At 41.5% G+C, this 10,000-nt stretch overlaps 1 protein-coding gene across 3 annotated transcripts in view; it reads left to right on the top strand.

Moving 5' to 3' along the window:
• LOC147008490 (interleukin-1 receptor accessory protein-like 1) overlaps positions 1-10,000 on the top strand; it is a 51,726-nt gene that overhangs the window by 6,602 nt on the left and 35,124 nt on the right. Inside the window, exon 1 of one of the 3 annotated variants that reach the window (XM_085864660.1) lies at positions 2,516-2,973. The exons of the other annotated variants lie outside the window; for them this stretch is intronic. The gene's annotated coding sequence lies outside the window, so the exon portion shown is untranslated. Of the gene's footprint in view, positions 1-2,515; positions 2,974-10,000 lie in introns of those variants that run through there. 3 annotated transcript variants of the gene reach the window in all.

The raw sequence follows: 10,000 nt of genomic DNA, 5'->3' as shown, positions 1-10,000 counted from the left end.
TATGTGTGTATGTGTGTATGTATGTATGCATGTATGTATGTGTGTATGTATGTGTGTGTGCTTGTATGTGTATGTGTGTATGTATGTATGTGTATGTATGTGTGTGTATGTATGTGTGTATGTATGTATGTGTGTGTGTATGTATGTGTGTATGTATGTGTGTATGTATGTGTGTATGTATGTGTGTATGTATGTGTGTATGTATGTGTGTATGTATGTGTGTATGTATGTGTGTGTATGTGTGTGTATGTGTGTGTGTATGTATGTGTGTATGTATGTGTGTATGTATGTGTGTATCTATGTGTGTGTATCTATGTGTGTATGTATGTGTGTATGCATGTGTGTGTATGTATGTGTGTGTGTATGTATGTGTGTGTATGTATGTGTGTATGTATGTATGTGTGTATGTATGTGTGTATGTATGTGTGTGTGTATGTATGTGTGTGTGTATGTATGTGTGTATGTATGTGTGTGTATGTATGTGTGTATGTGTGTGTGTATGTATGTGTGTATGTGTGTGTGTATGTATGTGTGTATGTATGTATGTGTGTATGTATGTATGTGTGTGTGCTTGTATGTGTATGTGTGTATGTATGTATGTGTGTATGTATGTATGTGTGTATGTATGTATGTGTGTATGTATGTGTGTGTGCTTGTATGTGTATGTGTGTATGTATGTATGTGTGTTTTTGTGTGTTCTTCAGTTGGTGTGTGTTGGATAATTACTCGAACATCTCGTCTTTCATATCAAACTTTTTGAATGCCCCATATGGAACTCACCACAAGCTGGTGATGATGTGTATCATTTTGAACATTTACCTCACATGCCCAAACTCTCTGAGAAATATTTATTTTGAATGTTGTTTTTTTTTTTCTCACATTTTCCACAGTTATTTATTTTGTGATCGTTTCAAGACCACATTTTTGCACTCATGTGCTTTCATGACAAAAATAAAGTTCACGAGTTTCCACTGAAAGGCCACATGTTCTGATGGTGAAATCAAAAGGATGGAGTAAGGAGAAGGTGGCGTTTCGAGCATTAACCCTTTGGTGGAAAATGTCAGCTTCTCCTTGCTTCCAATGCTGGTTTGCATCCTTCAATCTACATTCTGTTGATTTCATCCCTTGTTTGACCTGTCGGCCGAAGCAGAATGAAACCAGCCTTCACAATCAAGACTACTTCCTCATTTCACATGTTACAAGCCCTGACAAACATGAACCAGAAATATACAGGGAGTTAGTTAGATCGAGAAACCTCAAGTGTACATTTTGTCATCATCTCATCTTTCACTGAAATACCACTGTTTTGGTTTCGAAGAGGAACGATTTACATTTCAATGCTGGGGAAAAAAAAAAACAACTGAAGGATAATGTAAGAGAAAGGATATGAAAAACAATGTGCCGTTGGAGAGAAAGGGAAAGTTTCTGACTTTGGGGGTGGGGGGCAGGGGGGCGGGGAGAAATGGGAAGAAAAATGGGAATGAGGTTGGGAGGATAAAGGTGGAATTGGAGGAATGTGGAATGTCTAAGAAAGGAGGGAGCGGATGATAAACAATCATTATTACACTTAACACATGTGAGGGTGTTCAAAAGTTGTCAGAAAGAAGTACATCTCATCCAACAAAGGTGACATTTCATTTTAACTTTTCATTTGTGTCTAAACTAGAAGGATACCAATTCTCAAGGGGTTCATATAATGTAGCATTATTTCAGATGATGAGATGCTCTTTATCCACAATATACAATATATTACTGCCATTAACTATTTATGACCAAATTTGCAGGTTTGCAGGTCATACTCTCATTTGTAGGTTGTGGTGCTTCTTCTATTCCTTTCCTGTCCATTCATTTCCTTGCTTATTGTATCCAACTGTTACCCGTTTGCGCATTGTCAATGCACACCATCATCTCACTCTTCCATGAGCATAGATCTTGTAAAGAAGAAAAATGTCACAAAAATGACACCACTCCCGAGATAGAGTTGAGGTAGTAAGTTCTTAAGGCAAAAGGGAATTTGGTTTTTCCGATTATGATAAATATTCCGATATTCCGATATTCCGAAGAGTTGATGGAAATCCTGAGAAAGTGCTTTTGGTTTCACGTTATAACAATTTATTTTGTTATGACATCTCATTTGATCAATTTGTTACTCGACTGAACTTTTTGTTCTCCACTCTGTGCATCGAGAAACCTGAATCTCAACGAGGTTCTTCAATCGGGTGCACCGCCCCGGTGTTAAGAAAACCCAAAGACATTGATAGTGTTTTTACAGTATGTATGTAATCTTTGTGTATGCATTTTTAGCACAATTTTTAGGAAAGACGTGGGAATGACTTTTTCAACGAAAAAAAAAAAAATGAAGAGTTAATAAATGAGTGGAAATTTTGAGTGCAATTTAATATTGGCAAACTTGTAGTAACCAAGCATACGTTTTTGGGGTGAAGTAAACAGGAACATGTCACCACAAGCTTATCTTGTTACACAACCTGGGAGCTGAATTATGTATGCATTATTTTTCTTTTGTTTTCTTGGTCAAAGCAATCTGCTCCAAATAAACTTTGTAGGTTTGTCACTTCAGTGGTAATTGTGATATCATAACCACATATCATGCATGCATGTAGTTCAGTAATTTACACGGATAGGAAGGGTGCCCCGAAACGAGAAAAATCCACATTCCTTCACTCAGTGCTTCACAGATAATCTTGTGGTCTCCCCTCCTGGCTTTGAAGTTGCAGCATTATTATGTCTGTCTTTGGATTTCATAACCATCCTGTAATCCTACACCTTAGTCAATAATAACGCGGATGTTGGCATGTCGGAAAAATCCACAATCTCATCAAATTCAAATCAGTATTTCCTTGTTTTATAATTTGAAAATTCATACAAATAGGATTGTTGGGTGATGCCTCAGTTATGTGCGCACTGCACGAGCATGCGAGAGGTTCTTGGATCCACATCGAAAGAGTCTTTAAGGTAAGGGTAATACGATATAAGGCTTTGCAAATGCAGCTAGTCTCATGAGATAAATTACTATGTTAGTGAAAATCCAAGGATGCCAGGTGAGGGGATAGCAGGTAGCCAAGTATGATACATGACAGAGAGCAGGAATGATACGTAACAGGAAAACATATTCGAGAGGTTCTTGGATCCACGAACCTCTCAAATTATTTTCCCATCCTGGGATCCCAAGCCACCACCCTCACCAGTAAGTTAATAATGGTGCCCAAAGGTAAAACGATGGACAAAATTAATTATGCCAAAAGGCAGAGAAAGGTTTTGACATTGTGCGAAAACATCGAGCTGCTAGATACGTTGGAAAGAGGTGAAAGTATGCCTGGTGTTGGCTTAATGATTAGGGTAGTGGGTTTGGGAAGCTAGAATCCTGAGTTTAAATCCGTCTCGGCTGTTGAATTAATACCAGGTGGGGTTGACTCTGCCTGTCATCCTTCCGAGGTCGGCGAAATGAGTGCCAGCTTGTGTCGGAGTGGCGACCCGTCCAGTATTGTACCCAATAGCCAAGGAGACTGCTTCGGCAGCACCAACGCTCTGCACAGAGTATGGTCCCGATGAGTGGATGGATGGAGGTGAAAGAGCTGCAATTACAGGATCAGGGATCAGTTTTTTCAGTTACATGCACATGTGAAGCATCCTTTTCAACAATGGCCATTGTGAAAAGAAAACAGAGGAACAGATTGACAAATTAACATTTGGACCGTCTCAAAAGGATTGCTGTGACGGATTACAGACACTGTATGAAGATGGTCATGGAGCATAGTGCACACTTCGGCTCATCCAGCTTTTAAAGCAAGTTTTGAAATCTAACTTATTGTATTATTATTATTATTATTATTATTATTATTATTGTAATATTTGTGATGTCTTATTTTGCTAAAAACACGCACCTTAAGTCGGTGACTTCGTATTACATTTTTGGTTTCTGATAATTAAGCCTCTGTTGTTTTATTGCACATGCAGACTTATATTTAGTTAAAATAGCAGTTATATCACATAGTTGCATTAAGGATTGCATTATTTTGTCTTGCATGTGGTGTGAAGCCTCTCACACTGACGTCTTATCATTTAAAGTGGCCCCCTTCTTAAAAAAAATCAAATAATAATGAAGATCACTGCTCTACACAATCACCCTTTGAGGAGTAGAGCAGATCAGATTTCCTTGATGACCTCAAGACTTGTCATTAAAGCTACAGCAGGAATTACAAGCCAAATCTGAAACATCAAGTTTCATATCTTTTAGTACCTTGTATTTAAGAGGATAGGCACTATTAACGACAGCAGTGTTAAGAACCACACCACAAACATGGTTGTACTCACAGCCAATGAAGGTGTCCGTCCCAGTATTGGTAGGTTGTAGAAGAGATATCCTGCAGTGACACAAAGCAACCAACAAAAGTGAAGACCCATGAGAAAGCTATTTGGCCCATTGTGCCTGTGTCACACTTTGATTGACAAACTTCCACATTTGGGCATAATTCTATCAACGTACGGCATATTGGAGATGTAAAAATCACTCCACATGGGTAAAATATAAGCAGGTGCAGGCCATACATATCTATATGTCTCACACCAGAGGTGAAGCTTCTAAGAGATTGTGATGTCATTGATCTGGCATTTTCCTCTCATTCATGAGGTTGCCAAATTGTGTGGGAGGAGTGGATTTGCATAACCATTATGGAATATAGATTGTGAGCGAAAGATAATTCTCACCCAAACTGCCATGTCTGTGTGTTTTGTGAAATGTCAATAACTGGATTCTTCTTTGAGAGAAGTGCTTCTGTTGGAGAGGTAACTTGGCAACATTTAAATGATCGCGTGAAACACCACCCATCAATGCAACTTTTTGTTGTTACCCTTACAGCACCCACCAACTCCACTCACCCTCTCCCCACCAAATCAACAACTCACCGTGCAGCACCTGTTAAAAACGAACTTTCCAGAAACTTTTCTACCCGACATTAAAAGTATCTTTTTGTGCAACTTCCATTTGTCTTATCATTTTCACTTCCCCTCTTTCCCACTTCCCACCAGCTGTTCACCACCATCTCAAATGCAAATCCCCCATGCAAAAAAAAACATGATCTTTTCTACACCTGTAAAACCACTGCGCACCCCCTCCCAAAATTTTGCACATTGTCCACCCCTTGTGTTCTCCCCTATCTCTCATAGTTCCCTGCATCCCTCGTTTGTCCGTCTCTCTCTACCTTCTCCCTGCATCCTGCTGTTTCTTTCATAATATTGAAGATATTTCTTCGTATTCTTTCGTTTCCCCCTCTCTCCTGCTGTTCCATTTGTTATGTTGTGTCCTGACCTGTTCTGTGTCCAAGCCCTTGCACAAGCCTAGACCATGTATTAAAAAAAACAAGAAAAAAACAAGTTGGGCTGTGCTCGTCTCCTGGTGGAGGGCGGTCGTTGCTGGGGTGCATTTGGTGATAAAGTTGATTTTCAGTTCGATTATATGGAAAATTAGGGGGCCTGAAAAGCCTGATAACATGATTGTATCCATGCAGTGAAAACTATGTCGGACTAGCTGAAGTAGCCGGCGTTGCCCGGGGAAATTCAAAGAAATAAGTATTTAAATATTTCTTGCGTGACAAATTGGGGAATGTTGTTGGCCTTATGGTTTCAGAAGAATTACAAATCTTGGGCATTGCAAAATGTGCTTGGACCGCTTTCCCTTCTTTGAATTTAATTTAATTAAAAAAAAACATTTTTATTCAAGGCTTTGGAATTAAAATGTTATTTCACTGCAAAATATGCATCATAAAAATTTGTAGAAACCCACCGAAAAAGTTTTTATTGCAAAGATTATAATTGCTACACACAATGTTTTTGGTTTTCCCATCAGAGGTGAAGACAACATGCAAATTTTTTCCAGTTCCTACTCTTGAACACGCCACATAAAGTTGTTCATGAGAAAAGCAAGGCATCTCCAGATTAATACCTGTAACCTGAAGTGACTGCGTTTGAGCTTTATTGATGGACATCGCAATGGCAAGACGCATTGGAAAGTGCAGCAGCTTGAATTTTAAGGGCACGTCAGTAGGAATGATGGGTATTCGCGATGTGAATACATCCGCATCCTTTGCGCAGCCTGTTACGATAGTTCACTCAATGACATGAGGCATCAGATTTTATTTTTTACATATAATCTTGTACCATTGCACAGTCTTGGTGCATCCAGGTTCCCCAGGAGCAAGATGGGAGAACCAACGTTGAGAACTTAGTTATGCAGCTGCATAAGGATCTACAGGAGGCTTGAGAGAGTTAAACTTAGGGGGATACTGAACCGCTTCGTTGACATCCACAACTGCGTCGACTGATTTGTATGATTGAGCCTCTCCAGGAAACCGTTGTTGAATCTTGAAGTTGATGGCATTCACACCGTTATTTTCAGGAGCAAGAATGAGAGACGTTCACAAAGCCATTCGTGATGTGTGAAACGGTAACGGATGTTTGTGAACACCAGTTTTCAGTCATTTAATTGACACTAGATTGGAAAAGGTGTTTGACATACTGACGAGTTCACCTGTCACGTCAATTGGCACTTTTCCATCGTGAAGAGTGAGCAATTGATGAGCAAAGTAACCAGCAGACGCATGACCCTGCAAGTGAACTCGCATGTTGGTCATAAGTTCCAGTTTGCACACACGTCTCCACAAATAAGAAGCCATCAAGCATGCTTTAAGTTCATCGGCCATTGTTGCCTTTGGAATAACTGGCAGCGTTTCATGAAAATCTCCTGCCAAGATTACAACCCCACCCATAAGTGTGTAGTTGCTCCTTAGGTCCTGAAGGGATTGATCGAGTGCCTCCAACGTGTTTGTGGGACATTGTGCACTCATCCCATTCAATGACCTCACACTCTTGCAGAACTTTGGCTTGTCCTGTAGCTTTGATGATGTTGCAAAGAGAACTCTCAGAATGTGCAAGGTCAAGAGGCAGATGAAGGATGAGTGAGTAGTACAACCACCATGAAGCAAGATAGCAACAATTCTGGAAAAGGCCACAGCAGCAATTGCAACTTTTGATTGTTGTTGGAGTTTGGATAAGAGCGAGTTTATAAGAAACATCCTTCCTGTTCCACCTGATGCTTCCAGGAAAACTATTCTTCTGGTTTTCCTATTCACCAGGTCCAAGATGGCACTGCACTGTAGGCAACTCGCTGATCTGTGACCAACAGTGGCTCAGTTGCTGACACCCTTTCAAAATAGCAAGTCGACACCCCCTTTCAACATTTTCACCTTTTGTTGCCTTATTGCCTGGAATTAAATTGCATTAAATTAAACTTTTTCCACCTTTATTTACACATTGTAACCCCCAACTTCCAAGTGCAAAATAAATTCTACAAATTTCAGAAAATTAATTAAAAATACAAAACTAGAATATCTTGGTTGGATAAGTGTCTATCCCCCTGAGTTAATACTTGGTGGAAAGACCGTTTAACAGAAATTACAGCTGTGAGTCTGTTGGGATAGGTCTCTACTAACTTTGCACACCTTGATTGGGCAATATTTTCCCATTCTTCTGTACAAAACATTTTAAGCTCAGTCAAGTTGCGTTGGGAGCGTTGATGGATAGCAATCTTCAAGTCATACCACAGATTTTTGAATGGATTTAGGTCGGGGCTCTGACTGGGCCACTCAAGGACATTTACCTCTTTCTTCCTGAGCTACTCCAGTGTAGCTTTGGATGTGTACTTTGGGTTGTTGTCATGCTGAAAAGTAAACTTCCATCTCAATTTCAGCTTTCTTGGAGAGGACACCAAGTTTTCTTCTCAGATTTTTCTGTATTTTGCTTCATTCATTTTCCCTTCTATCTGACAAGTGCCCCAGTCCCTGCCTGAGAAACATCCCCATAACATGCTGCTGCCACCACCATGCTTCGTAGTAGGAATGGTGTTGTTTGGGTGATGTGCTGTGTTGGGTTCGCACCAAATGTAATGGATTACATTTAGGCCAAAAAGTTCCATCTTGCTGTCGTCAGACCACAAAACTTTTTGCCACGTGGCTTCAGAAGCTCCAAAATGGCTTTTTGCATACCTCAAATGGGGCTCAAGGTGGGCTTTTTTGTGGCTCAAGGTAGGCTTTTACATGGTGGAATTCATCATAAGCAAGAAGCCTATTGTTTTTGAGGTGAAAAGGTCAACATAGGCCAAAGGTCAGCAACTTTGGAGTTGCTCTCTTCATTAAAGACTCTATTCCTCACTCTCCGTGCACTGCCGTCACTCCCCCACACCCCCAGGAATACCTCTGGCTACGGCTTCCCTCCACTCCCACCTCATGTTTATATGTGTACTGTACCGTCCACCAAAAAGTGATGACTCCATCTATACCTCACTATCCGAAAACATGGACCATCTATCTTCTCATCCAAACTCTCTCTTCCTCTGATGTGGTGACTTCAATTGTCATCATGCCAGTTGGCTCAGTGTGGGTACCTCTCTCACCTGTCATGGCACCTTAGCAAAAGCTGTCTGAGACTCATTGGGACTGACTCAATCGGTCAACCTCCCGACCCGGATTTCAACCAATGGTACTCCATTCTCTTCTGGATCTGATTTGGATAAATTTCCCTGACAATATCTGCTGCTCTTCCTCCGCTCAAATCGGTTATCTGACCACGTCCTTGTCAAAGTGGACATCTCTCTGGGTGTTATCAGAGAACCACCTCACTGCCGTCGAGTCTGGCATTTCACTCAAGCCGACTGGCAGGGTCTCCGAGCAGCCATCAAACTTACAGACTGGTCTCCTCTCGCTACTTTCTCCAACATCAATTCATCCTGGGAATTCTTTCAAAGAAACTTGCTCTCCCTCATGCACAGATTTATCCCCTCTCGTGTTCAGTTGTCCTCCCCTTCCTCACACCCTTGGTTTACTGAAGCTTGTGGTGAGGCAGTTGTCCTGAAACAACTTGCCTTTGCCTCATGGAAAGCAAACCAAACTGAGGCTAATCTCAGTTCCTTCCATAAAGCTCAGAACAAGTGTGTATCTACCCTCAGCAGAGCCAGAAAACATATTTCAAAGCTCAAGTCTGAACTTTCAAACCTCTCTCCCTCCTCAAAATCCTGGTGGCATCTAATCAAATCTGTTTCTGGTGTATGTTCCCCCTCCATACCTCAAAAGGCCACACACTGCTGATACCGCACGTGACAAGGCTGAATGCCGAAACTCGGTGTTTGCAGCTAAATCTTGTGTCCAAAACCCATCACTTTCTCTACCCACCTTACCCAGTTGCACCCAACTGTCCCTGAACTCTGTGGCCTTTACCCCTGTCAAGGTGGAGAGTTTGCTGTCAAAACTCGACTCAGATTCTGCAACCGGTCCAGACGGCATCAGCCTACGTGTCCTCAAAGCCTGCTCTTCTGCTGTTGTTCACCCTCTCTCTGTTCTATTCACCCTCTCATTTGATCAAAATCATCTGCCATCTGCTTGGAAATCAGCAAACATGACTGCCCTGCATAAAAAGGTGCAAAACAGCTCCCTGCAACGACAGACCAATCAGCCTTCTCCCAATCATCAGCAAGGTTATGGAATCCATCATTGCTTCAGATATTAAATCCTTCCTCTTCTCCAATGGCTTGATTTCCAATCATCAATTTGGTTTCAGACCATGTCACTCTACCCTGGATATGCTGCTTTTGCTCTCCCAACAATGGATGGAGGTCCTCAATGCCAGACATTAAATCAGAGCCAAATCCCGAGACATATCGTGTGCCTTCGACATGGTCTGGCACCCTGCACTACTCACCAAACTCTCTTCCCATGGTATTCAAGGCCATCTCCACTCATGGCTCGCAGACTTCCTCTCCTGTTGCAGTCAACGTGTGTCCCTAAATGGAGTTCTTTCATCCCCTCTTCCTGTCCAGGCTGGAGTTCCTCAAGGTAGCGTTCTGGGCCCTGTTCTTTTTCTGGTTTTCATCAATGATCTCTCCGACTCTCTGGAAAATCCTCTTTATCTCTTTGTTGATGACTGCACCCTCTGC

Source organism: Eptatretus burgeri, chromosome 18 (assembly GCF_056783735.1).
Source record: "Eptatretus burgeri isolate ZD-2024b chromosome 18, Ebu_testis_v1, whole genome shotgun sequence".
Taxonomy (NCBI): Eukaryota; Metazoa; Chordata; class Myxini; order Myxiniformes; family Myxinidae; genus Eptatretus; species Eptatretus burgeri.
This window is presented reverse-complemented; position numbering and strand designations above follow the sequence as displayed.